Source organism: Ovis canadensis, chromosome 3 (assembly GCF_042477335.2).
Source record: "Ovis canadensis isolate MfBH-ARS-UI-01 breed Bighorn chromosome 3, ARS-UI_OviCan_v2, whole genome shotgun sequence".
Classification (NCBI taxonomy): Eukaryota; Metazoa; Chordata; class Mammalia; order Artiodactyla; family Bovidae; genus Ovis; species Ovis canadensis.
This window is the reverse complement of record NC_091247.1, coordinates 194,212,575-194,230,212: the sequence shown is the minus strand read 5'-3', so window position 1 is coordinate 194,230,212 and position 17,638 is coordinate 194,212,575. Positions and strand designations below refer to the sequence as shown.

At 39.9% G+C, this 17,638-nt stretch overlaps 1 long non-coding RNA gene across 1 annotated transcript; it reads left to right on the top strand.

Annotated features, from left to right (window-relative positions):
- The first annotated feature begins 12,362 nt into the window (after nt 1–12,362).
- LOC138437714 (uncharacterized) lies at nt 12,363–16,669 on the top strand. Its single transcript, XR_011256124.1, has 3 exons — nt 12,363–12,682; nt 15,745–15,960; nt 16,239–16,669. It is a non-coding gene; the product is annotated as an uncharacterized lncRNA (long non-coding RNA).
- The last annotated feature ends 969 nt before the right edge of the window (nt 16,670–17,638 follow it).

Sequence of the window (17,638 nt, the reverse complement as noted above, 5' to 3'; positions counted from 1 at the left end):
CTTCATGAAAAGGTATACTCTATATCTTAAGAAATAACATTTTCCTAGGACTCTTGAAAACATTCTTCTATGTCTCATTTGTTAAGACAGCCCGTAACAATGTTCAGAAACAGGTCAAGTACTTTAAACTTTGCCCTCTTGATGATGTAATGGTTTTAAACTAAATATAGATATTTGTTTCCATATGAACAGAGAATAGTGTTAAAATCTCAGAAGGACTAGTGATGAGAAAGGCAGGCTGATCAGAATAGTGTTGAAAATATGAAAAAAAAATTCTCATTAATCTAGGCTATCCTGGTAGGCATGGTGCCCACAATATTCTCTCTTTAAAACTAGGCTTTTTCACTCCCACACACATCCCCTTCATCTGCTACCCCTCATGGTGAATGGTGATTGCCCCAATCTCCTGATGTAGAGAAAACAATGCTTGGGGAGTGGGTCAGATGGCCAGGGCCCAGGGAGAAATTATGTCTCTTTTGTCTTCTCTAGGCAAGATGCAATGGAAAGCTTATAGAACTGGAGACAGGCTTTCACTACAAACAATGAAGAAAGGATCAATTATTTCCTACCAGTCATCACGGAGACAGTTGGCAAAAAACTAACAACTTCAGAGCCCAAGCAGAGAGAACAAAGAGTAGCCAGGTGGGACAAGCAGCAACAACCAAATGATAAGGAGCATTTGGAAGAGAGGGCTGGTGATTAAGCCAGCTCTTGGGTCTGACAACTGAAAAAGGAGAAAAAATGTTCTTAATGTTCCAATGGGAGTGTTAAGTTTTATTTAACCATTATTCCTGGGCTTCCCTTGTAGCTCAGCTGGTAAAGAATCCACCTGCAATGCAGGAGACCTGGGTTCAATCCCTGTGTTGGGAAGAGCCCCTGAAGAAGGGAACAGCTACCCACTCCATGTTATTCTGGCCTGGAGAATCCCATGGACTGTGTAGTCCATGGGGTCACAAAGAGTTGGACACAACTGAGCAATTTTCACAACCATTATTCCCAAGAAAATGCTAACACATACTAGAGCTAGAGCCACTCTTATTCATTTAAGACACTGTGTGTTGATGGGCTTTTTATTCTGTAATATCTGATTCACTTATACGGCTGCTTTATAAGGGGGTGTGGTTGGAGCACACAACCAAGATGCAAATTTTCTTTTTTGAAACAAAACCTTTTTTTTTTAAGAGAAATTTTAGGTTCACAGCAAAATTGATTGGAAGATACTGAGATTTCCCACAATTTCCTCCCCCCAACAGAGGTATGGCCTCCCCCATTATCAACAAAAGGGGTACATTTGCTACACTGATGAACCAGCACTGACACTTCATGATTATCCAAGGCTCCTGGTTTACGTTAGGGTTCACTCTTAGTGTTTTATGTTCTATGGGTTTTTCTCTCTGAGTCACTTCAGTCGTGTCCGACTCTTTGTGACCCTATGGACTGTAGCCCACCAACCTCTGTCCATGGGAATTCTCCAGGCAAGAATATTGGAGTGGGTTGCCATGCCCTCCTCCAGGGGATCTTCCCAACCCAGGGATCAAACCCAGGTCTCTTATACCTACCTGCACTGGCAGATGGGTTCTTTACCACTTGTGCCGCCTGGGAAGTCCATATGGGTTTGGACAAATGTAAATGACATGTGTCCATCAGTATGATGGTATTTTCATGGCCCTAAAAAATTCTTTACATGAGGATTTAATTTTTAAAATGAAGCTATTTTTTGTGAACATAGAAAAATATTAAAATTTGGCTTTTCAATTCCAAACTAAAAATTTTTACTTCCTTTTCCCCAGTTTTGTCTACAAAAGCCATGTGCCAGAACAATGTACCAATGTTTTGCTTATTAAACAAACTTTCTTAACATGTTTGAAACTTCTCCTGAAAGGTCAAATAATTACAATATTTTCATCATTGTTTCTTGCTCCTTTTCCCACCCCACCCTCTGCATTGCTTCATTTTGGGAAGATAGTTCCTGGAAGGCTGTTTTCTGTGCTGTGTTGTGATGTGTAGTACAGATTTGGCTGAAAAACTCCGTGTGGGACCAGCAGAGTACACACCAAGATGGTTGGGTAGCAGCCTCTACCTCCCCTATTAAAGCCTTCATTAAGCTCTAGTAATGGGGCACTTTCCTGGTGGTCCAGTAGTTGAGACTCTGTGCTTCCAATGCAGAAGGTGTGGGTTTGATCCCTGCTTGGGGAACTAGGATCCTGTTGAGTATAGGCAAAAAAACCCTCTAGTAATGGACTCATCTGTTTTTTCTCATCTGTCCTCCACTCCAGCACTGTGAGCTGTAAGAATGGGGTTGTTTTCCTCACTACTGTATTTCTAGCACTTAGAACAATGCCAGAGACCACAGGAGATACACAGTAAATATTTTTTTAATTATTGAATAAACCATTATTGGTGAGATCATTTCCTCTGTGATTCTGAACTGCTTATCTGTCTTCTTTTGACCAACATTCTAGATGGCCTATTTGAACAGGACTTGGGGAATAAGAGTGGTCTCATCACTGACCACTCACTCTCCCTACAGCGAGAGCTGCATTCAGTTAAATGATTCCCAGAGATAGTGGAAGTTTCTATTAATAGTCTGCAGTGACTCGAAGAAATGATAGCATTTTTAAGCTTGAGGAAATCTTGGGTCTATGCAGGCTACAGCAAGCAGTACCTGAATATGCAGTGTCCTTCATTTTGTTATTGTGTTGAGGAACTTTTGAGATGATAGCAGGTTTCATCAAGCCCCATAGAGGCTGAAACAGGTATACAGCCATTTGCATTATTCCTAGGAACATGGTATTTACCAACTTTCTATTGGCATTGAATAGCTTGTTCACATAAATTTCTGAGGTGAACTATTTTTCAGAACTGTTCTCAGAAAGTAACACCTGTTTCTGACCATGGGCAACTGAGCATCAGAAGAAAAAAGGGAAGGCAAGGAGGAATGTTTTCCTGGGTGTCAGCACAACACACCTGGCTGTATCCATCACTGGGAATTTACACCTTCAGATCCAGTATCAAGTACAAACCACTCCCAGAGTAGATCTTGCACTTAAATCAGTATAATTTGTTTATTAACATTAAGCTACCAGGAGGGATCCAAGTCGCTTTCAAAACTCACACATCAGGAACATCCCTGGTGGTCCAGTGGTTAAGAATCTGCCTTGCAATGCAGGGGACATGGGTCCAATCACCAGTTCGGAAACTAAGATCCCACGCGCAGCAGAGCAACAAAGCCAGCATGCCACAACTACTTAAGCCCACGTGGCGTAACTAGAGAGTCCAAGCATCTCAACAAAAGATCCTGCATGACCCAATGAAAACCTAATACAGTCAAATACATAAATGTTTTTTTAAACCCTCACATTTCACTTTTTAAAGTCAATGACACAGATCTTGAGTACAGTAAATTTTGAGATTTGGCAAGTGTCAGGTTCTATGTCCATGGATGTTACAAAAAATAGAACTACACTCTCATTTATGTTGTAACAATTCTCATTTACTCTTTCTGCTAAACTTGGTCCAAACTGTGTGACTTTTTAGTCACTGGTGCCTCGTGTCAAGAAAGAAATTCTAGTGACAAAAATAAGTTGCATTCAACTTGGAATTTCATAAGATCATTCCATTTCCAGCAGGATGGCAGACTAGATGCCCTAAATGATTCTCTTACTAGAAACAAATAAAATGATGGATATAATAACAAGAAAGAAAGAAATATTCAGGTCTCCTAACTAAGTAAAAACCCTCTCTGAGAGAAAATAACAGCCTGATTCTCACAAAGATTTATAGCCTGAATTGTGATTTACAGTTTGCCACTGAATCAAACAAATAAATAAATAAAACTTCTTAAGATAACAATTTTATTTAAAATGGTGATATTGTCTCCTAAATGGTTGGCAGAAGAGAGTAAAATCTAGGACACAAAAGTTCCCATAGATAAAGATCCAAGAAACTTTACATTTAGAATGGATAAACAGCAAGGTGTATGGCACAGGAGACTATATTCAATATAATGTGATAAACCATAATGGAAAAGAACACACAAAAAGAATGTATATATGTGTATAACTGAGTCACTTGGTTGTACAGCAGAGACTGACATAACATTGTAAAGCAACTACACTTCAATTAATTTAAAAAAAAAGACCCAGGGAAAAGGAGTAATTCACAAATGAATTTGCACAATTCCTTGCACAAGGAAGCAAGGCACAATGAATAGGAGATAGCAGAAACAACAGGGGAAAAAGATCCCCAAAGACTTCTGATGTTGGAATCATTAGACACAGATATAAAATAATTATATTAAATATGATTAAATAAATAAATGTGAAAGCTCAAAATATGAGTAAAGAACAACAAACTCCACAGATGAACAAACAGATTTTAAAGGGAACCAAACAATTGACATGTACACACTACTATATTTAAAATAGATTACCAACAAGGACCTACTGTGTAGCACAAGAAACCCTGTTCAATACTCTGTAATAACCTAATTGGGAAAAGAATAGGAAAAGAAGAGATTCATGTACATTATAACTGAATCACTTTGCTGTATGCCTGAAATTAACACAACCTTGTTAATCAACTATACTCCAATATAAAATTTAAATAAAATAAAATGCAGGAGTGAAAATAAATACATACATAAATAAAGAGAACCAAACAGAATTTCTAGAGATCAACAATTGAATTGTAAAATATCAATGGACAGGAATAATCGGTTAGCTATACCCGAGGAGAGAATTTGAGGATGGAAAGAAACATACAAAAAAAATTCAGGAAATATCCCAGACAGAGATGAAAAATATGAAATAGAAGTTAAAAGGCATGGAGTATAGAGTGAGGTCTAACTATCATTCCAGAGTGATGTACTAGAATACGTAAGAAAAACTTTGTCAGGATAATGGCTGGGAATTTCCCAGAATGCTTAAAAGGCACAAATCCAGAAAAACCGAATAAAAACAAAACGAAAAGCAGGATGGAGAAAAAAGCATTCTATACCTAATCATAGCCACAAAACACCAAAAGACAAAATGCCTCCAACAGCGCACAGACGGAAGGTGCGCCACCCGTAATGAGCTAGCAGTTAGGCTGACAGCCGACTTCTCAACAGCAGTGAGAGAAGCCAGAGCCAGTGGGGTATCTTCAACAGGCTGAGATAAAACAATTGACAACCTATTATTAACGCCCTTGAGAAAATAATTTTCAGACAAATAAAACCTGAGAGAATCTACTACCAAAGAGCTCACCAAGGATTAAAGGAAGGGCTCTATTTCAAAAGAAATGGTAACAAAGACATTGGTGATAGAAGGATAAAATTAACAACATTGATCGTTTATAACTGATTACATTGATTGTAATGTTATAAAAATCAGTGGGAATAATTAGCCTAAAACACCATTTTAGTACCTTACAAATAGTGAGAGGGTGGAGGGTGACCAGAATTAAAACATTCTAAGGTTGACACTTCCCTGACAGTCCACTAGTTCAATCCCTGGTCAGGAAACTTAAGATTCTGCATGCTGTATGGCTAAAAACAACAATAACAAAACTCTGAACTCTTCGCAATTTTTGGAAGGTAAAATTATTGAACAACTATACACTCTGACACGTGTTCACATTAAAATAATCGGAATAACCACCAAAATAAGAGACACAGAGCTTATTATTTCTAAGTTCAGGTCAGTTCAGTCGCTCAGTCATGTCCGACTCTTTGCGACACCATGAATCGCAGCATGCCAGGCGTCCCTGTCCATCACCAACTCCCGGAGTTCACTCAAACTCATGTCCATTGAGTTGGTGATGCCATCCAGCCATCTCATCCTCTGTCATCCCCATCTTCTCCTGCCCCCAATCCCTCCCAGCATCAGAGTCTTCTCCAATGAGTCAACTCTTCATATGAGGTGGTCAAAGTATTGGAGTTTCAGCTTTAGCATCAGTCCTTCCAAAGAATACCCAGGACTGATCTCCTTTAGGATGGACAGGTTGGATCTCCTTGCAGTGCAAGGGACTCTCAAAAGTCTTCTCCAGCACCACAGTTCAAAAGCATCAATTCTACGGCACTCAGCTTTCCTCACAGTCCAACTCTCACATCCATACATGACCACAGGAAAAACCATAGCCTTGACTAGACGGACCTTTGTTGACAAAGTAATATCTCTGCTTTTCAATATACTAATTAGTACATGTGAAAGACTAAAATAAGTGAAAACTTAATGAATTTGAAAGACAGCAATATTAAAGAAGGGAGGCAGAAAAGGCAGCACAAAAAAAAAAGAAAAGGCAGCACAAAGAGAAAGGACGTAATAAGATTTATTTATACAATCCTAATATTTCAATAACCACAATAAATGAAAATGCATTATTTTCCCACTAAAAGCAAATATCACACTATATTTTTTTAATCCACTGTTTAAAGCTGGTACTTTTAAAACATAAGAATTACAGAATGTCTGAAAATCAAACTGATGATCAATGAAATAAATCATTTAGTGTCTGTGTTTTCCCTGAACTTTCTAGTTTTAGAGTCAGGCTACAGGGAAGTGGTCCCCATAGTCACTGTAAATAAGCAGTTACTAGGCAACCACTTGCAAACAGTGTGTCTATCTATGTGTTGCTGAAGTTCTGAGAGAACAAAAAAAAAGCCACCTCAAATCTTTTTAAGCTCAAAACTTTATGAATTTTCTAGCCAAAGATTTTTTAATTGTTATGGTTTTTAGATCTCACACATGAAATATACTTTTCTTTTGGAAAAGTACCTAAAAATCAAGATTTTAAGAATGAGCTCATTCTCTATTGTTTACTTCTTGGATCATCCTGTTCATCAACCAAAGGAACCCAGAATCTAACACTCTGGCAAAGTTACTCTATTATTTATTTTCCAACTGTTATCACATGTCGCAGAGAATAGAAAGAGCCCATTAAGTTCCTACCTATTTAAATGAACAGTAACTCTCTAAAATACTCAAGCACATATTCTCAAGCTATCCATAAATCCGTCTTCAGTTTTCTCTGACAGTGTACATGATGAAATGGAATTTGAAGTGCTCAATCTCTTCACCCTCAGGGGTCACTGAAGTGCTTCCAAGTAAGACAGCCAAGCAAGCCAGGGCAGTCACTCCTGCTAACTCTCCTACGGTTGCCACAGGGAGAAGGGTTCACTTCAAAGTTCTTGTCACCTATCACTACAGAATCATAAAATCTAAGAACCGAAAGAGACCACAGGGAACTTTTGGTCCGATCGTCTCTAACTCAACAACTGCAAAATCTGAGACGCCAAGAAAGGAAGTGTACTAGCTAGTTAATGGGGAAAGAAACAAGAACCCATGTTTCTTAACTCCCTCCAATTCAGAGCTTTCCATTCCTCCCCCACTTTCCATTTATCATGCTGTTGATAAAGCCTTAAATGCTTAATAAGAAGGATACAAACTGTTGGCTGGAGGGAGCTTTCTATTTTCAGGACTCATCAGAATGAGGGAGTCTAACTTTTTTGGGTCATTAAGCTCAATGAAACAGATGGCAGTTTGTCTGGGTCCACATTCCCTTTCTGAGACACATGAGCACGCCCTCCTGACAACCCCATCCTCTCCACAGGGAGATCGAAGGCAGATCCCAGCAGACGTGGGAAACCTGCAGGGCTGGCAGTCGTGCTCATACTGTCAGCTCATTTCCCAAAGGCAGCATCAAATGCTGCTAGTTCTTGGCCACATTTTCTCCCGGTCATCATTTAAGTGAAGTGGTCTTTTATATTTAGACAAGATGAAACTCTTCCTTGATGTTTCCTTTCATTCTGCTCATGTGAAAGACTGTTGGAGAACTTAAAGAGGGTTGAAGATAAGCAACTGAAAAGCCCAAAGGGTGGGAAGTGGTTTCTCTGTGGCAGTTAAGTGAGGTGGGACTGTTTATCTAAAGAAGAGACAGCTAAGTGCAGGAAAAAATACATTAAGGAGAAATTGCCTCATTAAAAAGCAAAATGCTAATCTTTAAAGTAATTTCAAATTTGGGTTTCTGAAATGTTATATTGCCACCAGCAATAATAATAAACTGTATATTTGATAAATTCTGTATTTTTGTGATTAGCTCTGTAAGAAATGGTCAGTGTGTTTTTCAGAGTAGCTGTGCCATTTTGAAACTATTAACAATGTTTCCCCACATTATTGCCAGCATTTGATATTGTCAACGTTAAAAGAAATAAACAATTTTGGTAATTATGTGGTTCTTATAGCCTAAGAATTTTTTGTGTAATCCAAGGTCATAAAGTTTTTCCCCAAGTTTTCTTCAGGAAGTTTTATAGTTTTAACTCATATTTAGATATAACCTTGATTTTTTAGTCTAAAATTAAGTGTGAGAAACAAGCCAGGGAATGGACTTAGAATCCCTTGGCAAAAAAAAAAAACAAAACAAAACATGGGAGGGGGGAAGCTTGGTCAATAGTTGTTAAGGCAAATAGTATTTTATTTTGTTTTGCTTTGGTTTTGCAATTTACAAGTAAAACCAATAATCATTTCAATATTTCTCGACATTCTGTGTATATTACATACAAGTAGGAATTGTGGGCAGGGAAGAATCTCAAGAAGTAGCAGACCCACTGAACTTTTTCCTAATGTGTTTCCATTTAATCAAGAAGATGAAACATGAGAATTTGAATAATAGAAACTGTTTTAAACGCTGCACATATTTCACTGAGAAACATAATGTACAGAACCCGTGATTCTCAACAAGGAATAAGCCAGGTCCTTCTATGGAGATATATTGAAATCACCCAGAAGACTTTCAAATTATACATGCTTTCCACCCCCGGCCCCTGCATATATACCTACACACAGACACACACACACACACACACACACACACACACACACACACACCCTACATACTGAAATTCTGGCAAAAACCCTCCCGTTTCCAACTGAGGGTAATATTGGCTGCTGTTACAAAAAGGGCATATTTTAACTCTCAGAGAAGCCTTGGGAAAGTTGTGAATCACTGCTCTAAGTGCTTTGGGAGTTGTCTACCGAAGATTCATGATGGTTTTTAATTGGGTCTTAAAACATAGTGTGCAGATAGACAGAGAGGATGGAGATCATTTCAGGTGTTTTTTTTTTAAATAATTAAGAGACAGGCAGGAAAATGACCAGGTGATGTTTACTTCCCTTGGAGCACACGTTAAACCAGGGAGATGAGTCTGGAAGGCTAGATTAGGGTTAAATTGTGGATTATAAACTCCATAAACATAGGGGCTTTGCCTATCTTGTTCACTTCTAGATGCCCAGCACCCACAACAGTGTCTTGCACATCACAGGCCCTCATGAATGTTGAATAAATGAAGTCTTGATTATCAAATTAAAAATTAAGGACATTATTTTCCATAATCTAGACAGTGTAGAATAACTGCAGACAGTCATGGAGACACTAAGCCTAGAGTTCCAGCAAGAGATCAAGGTGAACCCATTAGTATGAAAAGCTAAGGTAAGGTATAGAGAGAAGGCAAAAGTCAAGAACCAATGACCTGGAAGCAGAGAAGGGGTGAGGGTAAATAAAATAAGATAGAAGGGCTGTTAGATAATAAAAATAATAAACATAAAATATCACTTTATAATTTACAAACTCTTCCATATACATAATAACAGGTAAAAAAGGCATTGCTTCTCCCATTTTACATAGACTTCAGTGGTGGGATAGTAATAATAAGACATTACCAACCTGAAGATAAGAAAAGAACCAAGCTAATTAAAGAAATTAAAAGTATTATTAAGAATAAGGGGTGAGTCAGTCTGGACAATCAGGAAACAGGACACACAGGAATTTGAAAAGGGAAGGTTTTGTGTAAAGAATTATTAACTTAGGAGAATAGCTTTAAAAAGATGTAAGAAAGATTCTAAAGTATACCTAGGGCTGCTGGACAGTGCGTAAGAGAGAGAAAACCTGGAGAAGGTGCAGAGTTTAGATCTCTTTAGAGAAAAGGATGCTTGCCACCCCCGAGATGACAGGGATGTTTACTGGGTTGTCACCCGGCAGCCAGAAACAATCTTCCGGGGTACAGATGCTCCTAGGCCGACAGGCGGATGCATAGCGAGGGTCTGGGTACCACTGCTGACGAACGTCTGGAACGTGCCAGCGTCCAGGCGGGAGAGTCACGGTTAGCGGCCAGCTGGGCCTGGGCCGGGCTGCCAGGTCACCAAGGGACACTGTGTGGCGAGTAAGGAGCGCACTGGATATCCTCTTTCACACACAATCTTGCTGAGTCCTTCAGCAGGAACCGGCAAAAGCGTTAACAGCGCCAGGAAACCAGACGCCTCCTTCTTCCTGCAGCGTCTCTCCAGCGCCCTCTACCGGTTAAGCGTAACATTGCGCTCAACCTGAAGAAGACATGCTGGAGACAGCACCAGTCCATTGGGAGTTGAAAAGGAGCAAAGCGTAGCTCGCACTGTGGGTTATTCGACTTTTTTCAGAGTGCCTGTGCGTGACTGAGCTGTTCTATAATTTCCAGAAACCAGAGGCGTTGAGAGAAGCGGAGTGGGGAGAGGAAGGAACAGTGATAAGAAACCGCAGGTTAACATTCAACCAACCTGAGAGGGAAGGAAGAGATTTTATGTCCCAGCATGTCCATATAAAACCCCAGAACGCAGTAAAAGTCGAGCCTCGGTCTCCTCCCTAAACCTGGTCTTTCCCAACAGCAAGAGGCACTGAGGATTTTGACTGACCAACCCATAGTTATTTGCTCACCTGCCTGGCCAGAGAGGTGGGTGACTGTGATGGGTCACTACATTATTTGGTCACGAAATAGGCGGAGGAAATTTTCCCAAAGGGAGGTCGTTATGATGAAAATGAGGGACAGGGATGCCTAAAACCCTCTGACCTCTATTATGGGGGCACAGATGAAAATGGGATAAGTCTGTTTCTTTGCAGAAGGCTTTTTGTTGCTGTTTTGTATTTGTTTTTTATTGTATTATTACATCAACATCCTTTTGTGAGCCCCATATTAACTCTAGGTAGAGCTAGATGGAAATCACTGAAGAAAGCCACACAAGCCTGGCTGTCAAAATGCATCAGTGGCCTCCCTCTCTCTCTCACTGTACTGTCACCATGGAGCAGTGATGTTTTGAAACAGTGGGAATCTTCCATTCTCTGTTAGTTGATACAAATGGTATGTGAAAGCAAAAGGCTTCTAGCCCTTAAATATTGCTCTGAACATAAGTTAGAAATGCTAATGGGCTGAGCTTAAATGTTGTTGCTTTTATCTTTAGGCAGTTTGAGGTTCAGTAATGTGATATCCAGTTACCGAAGTGAGCCATGAATACCAGTAAGAAACACAGAGGAGCCTACCTCGGGGCACCCCTTTGTTGTCCCTGAATTGGATCAGAAGAGTTTCAACCTTATGACATCTGGGGCTGGGGCTAACATCTGTCTCTGAGAATGTGCTGGCTTGACAACTCACTGTTCATGCGACGAGATCCAAACTCTTCATAGCAAGCCAGACACAGGTGCTATCATTGGAAAATTATTCTATTATCCAGTTCTTCCATATGCTTTCCAAGGGAAAATAAGCTAGTTTCAGGTAAGCATTTAAGTATCTTTAACCATCTGTTCAGCACTGTGTTCTTGCAGTTATTAAAAACAAACAGGGATCATTAAAAAGAATGAAATTGTGCCACTTACAGCAACACGGAGGGACCTAGATTGTCATACTGAGTGAAGTAAGTCAGACAGAGAAGCAGAAACATTGTATAATGTCCCTTATATGCAGAATCTAAAAAGAAATGGTACAAAACAGAAATAGACTCACAGACTTAGAGAATGAACTTATGGTTCCCAAGGGGGAAAATAGGGGGGAAGGGAAAGCTAGGGAGTTTGGGATATATAGATGTGCACACTGCTATATTTAAAATGGATAACCAACAAGGACCTACTGTATAACACAAGGAACAAAAATTTTAAAAATTTTTAAAAAAATGGTTCAAGCTTTCCAAGCTGTCCATGTCATAATTTATATGTAGGTGTCTCAGAGCACTAACCGAGAAATGAAATTATTTTAAAAGGCTCATAAATAAATTTTCCTCTAAGGGACTTAGTTCAAGAAGAAAAACAATTCAGTATTTGAATTTAATAGAATATAACATTTTTAGACACAAGTCTTAATTGTCAATCATTAAATATCTGCTCGGTTTTGGTAAATTTTTTTTTACTATAATACTTGTCCAAGTAGTTTAATAAAGTTTAGTGTTTGTTCTATGATTTCTACTCAAAGTTTGTTTTTCATAAGGACTTTATGAGCCTGAGATGAAAGAATGTCTATTTTCAGGGTTTAAAAATACTGGTTTATGATTAAACTGACGTTTCTATCTCAGCAGAGATCTTTAACTCCTGTTTCAGTACTCTGTCACAGGAACAGAGCAAGCAAACAAACGTAAAACGTCTTCCTAAAGGCAAGTTCTTTATTTCACATGTAACTTAACAGGTCACACTGGTTCATAATGTTAGACTGCCAAGATGGCTAGAATATAACCCTTCTATCAAGACCTTGCAAGGACTGCCTTTAGAAGATGAAGGAAGAGATTTCCAAATCACGGCGCTGGTGTCTGGGGATTTCTGTTTCCAGCAAACGCGAACAGCCTCCATCACCTCTACCCTTCATGTGCTGGACAGATGACGTAAAGGAAACAAGCTTGATTTCGTCTCCAAGTGGGTGAGTGTCCTCATTTTAAAAAGTACCAGGACAGCTGTGTGAGATGCTCAGCCTATGAGTTTAGTCAAGAGCAAAGACAGGATATGACGAAGTAAAACCTTGCCCTAGAGAAAGAGTAAGGAATAGAAGACCACCACAAAAGGAAGTAGACACATTTCACAATGTTGCTAATAAACACCTCTTAGAGCAAAGCTTATTATGATAATTCCTTGAATTGGAAGACAAACTCTCCAAATAAGTGAACTCTTGGGAACTAAGTTTTTATTTCTCACACCATTTTATTTTACACTCATGGACCACACACTAACCGAGAACAATCCTCCTTTTCTCTTTCAAAAGGCAGCAACCTGAATACACGTATGCCTTGTAGACATAGAAGACATCAGAATATTATAGTAACAGTAAGGGAGGAAAACTGGGAGACTGGGCAACAAGAATGAAGGGGTAAAAAGGAACATTGTATATTTTATATGATTTTCATTTTTGTGCCTTCTGACTCTTTTATTGTGTTCATGTATTACTCACAGTTTATAAGGTGTCTTTGCATGTACCATGGCATATTGTTTTGCTCATTTATCTACTCATTCATTCATTAAGAATTTAGTGAGTGCTTACTATTTGCCACATCCCGAAGAAGCCGGGAGCAGGAGATAATAGGAATAAATTGTTGTCAAAGAACTCAGTCTAATAGTGCAGTAGGGTATGTAGGAATGTAATAAAGAAACTGTAATGTAGTGTAACGAATGCAATAACAGAACCATATGAAATATGTAGAGGCTAATTTGCAGCGACACTGATGGACCTAGAGAAGATCATACTAAGTGAAATGTCAGACAGAGAAAGACAAATATCCCACGATACCATTTGTATGTATGTGGAACCAAAAAAATAATACAAATGAACTTATTTACACAACAAAAACATAGAAGACAAAGTTATGGTTAATGATGGAGAGAGGGAGGGATAAATTAGGAGTTTGGGATGAGCAAATACACACCATATATATAAAGTAGATAATAAACAAGGTTCTACTGTAGAGCACAGGGAATTATATTCACTATCTTTCAATAACCTATAATGGACAGGAATATGAAAAAGAACACATATGTACTTGTATATATAACATATAAACACTCACATTACTGTACATCTGAAACTAACACAACATTGTAAATCAACTGTACTTCAGTAAAAAAAAAAAAGTTATAGAGGCTAAATTAGTAGCTTAACCCAGCCGAGGGTAGGATGTTGGCAAAACTTTTTGGATGAGATCATGTCTATGATGGATTTTAAAGTTGTAGTTAGCTAGTTAGAAAAGGAGGCACTATAGTCTCAAAGAAGGACCTCTTTGATGGTTACAAAAGCATTACGCAGAATGATATGTGTGGGAAACCACACAAAATTTGGCATCGCTGGAACACAGGGTGAGTTGGCCAGTGGCGGGAGATGAGGCTGGAGAAGTTAGCAAACCCTGGATCTTGAAAAGTCTTGTGGGCTCCCTGGCACATTTGAAGGTCTTAGATATGAAGGGAAGAAACAGAAGCCTTCAGAACAGAATCTAATCACTTCACCCTGGAAATAAAATCTATTTTCCTTGTCTCAAAAGGCCTAAAAAAAAATTTTTTTTTTATAATTTTGGGTTTATCATGCCTATTCATTTCAACAGTAAACCAGGGCTGTATGATGCTCAGATCCTCTCTGGATCTGTGAGGATTATTACTTGGCATTTCATTCAGTAAAGCCAGGACCTCCTAGAGACACTAGCCTCACGACCCCAGCTCTGGACTGAGGTCAAATCAGGGTCTGTTACTTAAAAGAGTGTATTTAGTAATTGCGGGAACTACAAGTCAATACTTCCATTTAAGAGGAGATCTCCCATTCATTTAGATGAGAAAGAGGTGAGATGAAGAAGTATAAGAGAGCAAAGCAAAAGGAAGGTGCATGGAGAAGAGGGATACAGGAGGGTGAAAGGAAAGGAGGGATGCAAGGAAGGGAAGGACACGAGGTAGATGAAAGGAAGGACACAGGGCAGAGCTCAGGGATGGGAAGGATAGGAGAGGTCACCGGAAAAGAGAAGGCACAGAAAGGAACAGGACAGGTGCAGTAGAGTGAAAGGCTTTTTTTGTGCCAGGCGACTCGCGAAGTGTCCTATGTCAGTTCATATTCAAAATATCTGGGACTTTCCTGGTGGTCAGTGGTAAAGACTTTGCCTTCCCCTGCAGTGGGTGCGGGTTCGATCCTTGGTCAGGGACTAAGAGCCCACATGCCTTGAGGATGAAAACGCAAAACACGAAACAGAGACAGTATTGTAACAAATCCAGTGAACGCTTTAAAAAAGGTCCACATTCAAAAAAAAAAAAATCTCTGAAAGAGAAATTACTATACCCATTTTCTGTTTGAAGAAACTGAAACTCAGATCAGTTAAATAACTCAAAACTTTCAAACTCCAAAATGACTTTCCCACTGAAATTCTTATCTTCTGACTTGAAGTCATCAAACACCTGGGTTTGGATCAGGTACTTACTCTGTTCCTTTGGACATTTCACTTAGCTCTTTTAATCTCAGTTTCTTCAACTATGAATTGGTCATTTAGTCACTAAGTCGTGTCCAATTCTTGTGACCCCATGGACTGTAGCCTGCCAGGCTCTATCCATGGGATTTTCCAGACAAGAATACTGGAGTGGGTTGCCATTTCCTTCTCCAGGGCATCTTCCCAACCCAGGAATCGAACCCAGGTCTTCTGCACTGCAGGCAGATTCTTTACCAACTGAGCTATGAGGGAAGCCTCAACTATATATTAGGGATTATAATAATTGTCCTCCATCCTCTCCTAGTTATTGGACGTAGCAATAAACCATGTGAGAATATTATATACACTCCTCCAGGAAATCGTTCAGACCCAGGGATCAAACCCGGGTCTCCTGCTTTGGCAGGCAGGTTCTTTACCATTAGCACCACCTGGGAAGCCCATATCATTCTAAATACACTCTGAAGGCCCACATAAAAGTAATGGGTTGTTAATAAGGCAACAATCCACTCTGTGTGTTCTTTTAAATTTTCAGTGTTAGGGTCCAAGGAGGCTAAAAGTTTTCTACCAACGTAGCTGAAGTCACTGTTAAAGCAGCTGCCGAAATTCTTGGTGTTGGAAACCGTCTCTTTTTGGTGCACACACTGGCAGACTATTTCCACTTGGATCCATCATGAGTGACTATGAACTCCTTCAGAAGCAAGATAAACAAGCACCTTTGGAACCTTCCAGTGTTGGCTGCAGATCCCAGGTACGTCATTCCTTTACAAGGTCCCTTTGTACGATTCCACTGGCCTATGGACCATGAGGTTTCTACAACACTGCCAGAACTAATGCAGGTTTTTCAACAGCATGCTTCCTCTAAGTGTCCTGCCCAGATTTTAGGATATAAGATTGCAGGTTGGAGATCACCTCAAAAACCTCAGAGAAGACCCAGACAGTTAAGGGCTGTCCCAGTGACAACGATGGGGCCAAATGAGATAACAAGAAAACCAAACAAACCCTTCTCTGTTTCATTATCTACCTTAGTGACGTCTTGGATTCCTAAAGATGTGTCTGTGCCTGCTCAGTCACATACTCATGCCCGACTCTTTGCGACCCTGTGGACTCTAGCCCGCCAGTCTCCTCTCTTCATGGGATTTTCCAGGCAAGAATACTGGAGCAGGTTGCTATTTCCTCCTCCAGGGGATCTTCATGACCCAGGGATCCAACCCACATCTCTCGCATCTCCTGCATTGGCAGGCGAATTCTTTACCACTTCGCCACCTGGGAAGGCCCCTAAAGATGAGGCCTCATCATTTTCTGGCTTATTTGATCACTTAAGACAGATCACTCCTATCCTTGACCCTGACTTTATTCCAGGTACCCCAAGGTATGCAAAGACAACAAGGCTGCTGCATACAGTAGCAACACAGAATTCATTAAAGAGAATTCTTCTTGACAATAAATCTTGAATATTCTTTTGCTTTGCCTGAGGTCATTCCTTCTATGGTATCAACAGCTACTTCATTCACAGATTTTGACTTCCTTCAGAGTAGAACTACCATATCAATGTTATTAGGAAAACTAGACTCAACAGAGTAGGGAATAAAGGGGCACAGCTTGATCCATAGGACAAAAAGACAAAGGCATCCTGTTTTATTTGACATTGTCTAAGAGTCAGTTAAATAAGCAGGGTGACAATATACAGCCTTGACATGCTCCTTTTTCTATTTGGAACCAGTCTGTTGTTCCATGTCCAGTTCTAACTGCTGCTTCCTGACCTGCATAGAGATTTCTCAAGAGGCCGGTCAGGTGGTCTGGTATTCCCATCTCTTACAGAATTTTCCAGTTTATTGTGATCCACACAGTCAAAGGCTTTGGCATAGTCAATAAAGCAGAAATAGATGTTTTTCTGGAACTCTCTTGCTTTTTCGATGATCCAGCGGATGTTGGCAATTTGATCTCTGGTTCCTCTGCCTTTTCTAAAACCAGCTTGAACATCAGGAAGTTCACGGTTCACGGATTGCTGAAGCCTGGCTTGGAAAATTTTGAGCATTACTTTACTAGCATGTGAGATGAGTGCAATGGTTCAATAGTTTGAGCATTCTTTGGCATTGCCTTTCTTTGGAACTGGAATGAAAACTGACCTTTTCCAGTCCTGTGGCTACTGCTGAGTTTTCCAAATTTGCTGGCATATGATGCTGGGAGGGATTGGGGGCAGGAGGAGAAGGGGACAACAGAGGATGAGATGGCTGGATGGCATCACGGACTCGATGGACGTGAGTCTGAGTGAACTCCGGGGGATGGTGATGGACAGGGAGGCCTGGCGTGCTGCGATTCATGGGGTCACAAAGAGTCGGACACGACTGAACGACTGAACTGAACTGAACTGAAGAGTCAGTTAGTCAAGCTTGGTATTCAAGAGCCCCGTTTGCTTCATCCCAGTA